Here is a 1,725-nt window from a genome sequence, read left to right on the forward strand (position 1 = left end):
GTTGCGAGCGGCCCGCGCCTGGACGGTGGCTCCGAGGGACCAAAAGCCATCGACCCCACGTTCTTTTCCCCGTTCGCGCGCAGCCTTCCATTCACGTGGACCACGCAGCAAAGTGCACAGTCCCGAGGAACCTCGCCTGTGGGCTTGCAGTACCCTCTTTGGATCGTTCAGAAAGATGGCGAAAGATTTGGAGGCAACAGAAGGAGTGGGCCCACTGCACGGGAGACTATATTTGCCAATGCTATCTCAGATAAGGGTTTAGTCTCCAACATTTACAGGGAACTCATGCAGCTTAACAAAAGGAAGATAAACAATCCAATCAAAAAATGAGCAAAGGACCTAAATGAACACTTTTTGAAAGAGGACATAAGGAAGGCCAAGAGACATATGAAAACATGCTCAAAGTCACTAATCATCCGAGAGATGCAGATCAAAACAACAATGAGTTACCACCTCACACCTGTCAGAATGGCTATCATCAAAAAATCTACAAATGACAAGTGCTGGAGAGGATGTGGAGAAAAAGGAACCCTCGTGCATTGCTGGTGGGAATGCAGACTGGTGCAGCCACTGGTGAGAACCATATCGAGTGTCCTCAAAAAGTTAAAAATGGAACTCCCATTTGACCCAGTGATCCCACTTCTAGGAATATATCCCGAGAAACTAGAAACACCAATCAGAAATGATATATGCACCCCTATGTTCATAGCAGCACAATTTACAATAGCTAAGATTTGGAAACTGCTTAAGTGCCCATCAGCAGATGAGTGGATTAAAAAACTGTAGTACATCTACACAATGGAATACTATGCTGCCGTAAAAAAGAAGGAACTGTTACCATTTGCAACAGCATGAATGGATCTGGAAAGCATTATACTAAGCGAAATAAGCCAGTCGGAGAAAGATAAATATCACAGGATCTCACTCATTTGTGTTATATAATGAACAACATAAACTGATGAACAAAAATAGATCCAGTGACAAAGAAACACTGAACTGACTGTTCACCTCAGAGAGAAGGCAGGGGAGGGAGGGGGTAAGATATCAACCAAAGGCCTTGTATGCATGTATATTAGCATAACCAATGGACAGGGACACTGGGGCGCTGAGTGCTTGTCCTGGGGGGGCGGAAGTAAGGGGGGTCAATTGGGGAAAAAGGAGACATATGTAATACTTTAAACAATAATATATATAAAAATTTTTTTAAAAATTGGAGTGGAAGGAATGAGAGATGGGAGCCAAAGCAAGGGCTTTGAGATTTTATGTTGGCCTCCCTGCGCCCTGCAAAAATCGACCGGGAAAGGGTGGAGGCGGGTACGGATAGGCCGGGAGGGGAACACGCGGGGATGTTGGCAGTGTTTTACATCTTTACCTAAATAAAGGTATATGAGTGTTTACATAGCTTTATCATCAAGGAGATGTATACTTACGACTAATGCACCTTATTTTACTGTTAAAAAAAAATTGTTTTAACTCTGTCCACATCCTCCAGAATTAGAATCCTCTCGGTTCCCCCTTAGCTCTTGCCAGCTGCTAGGACTTTTTTTTTTCCTGACATACTCCTACTCATCCCTCAAAATCCAGCTCGCACGTCACTTCCTCTCCTCTGAATCCCTCTGCCCAGCACGGGCCCTTCCTCTGTGCTCACGATGCGGATTTGTGCCTCCTGGGTTATGGTTAGTTACCAGCCTGCCCCCCTCCCTTCCCACCCCCCCCCCCCCCTAG

Source organism: Myotis brandtii, unplaced genomic scaffold (assembly GCF_000412655.1).
Source record: "Myotis brandtii unplaced genomic scaffold, ASM41265v1 scaffold97, whole genome shotgun sequence".
Lineage (NCBI taxonomy): Eukaryota > Metazoa > Chordata > Mammalia > Chiroptera > Vespertilionidae > Myotis > Myotis brandtii.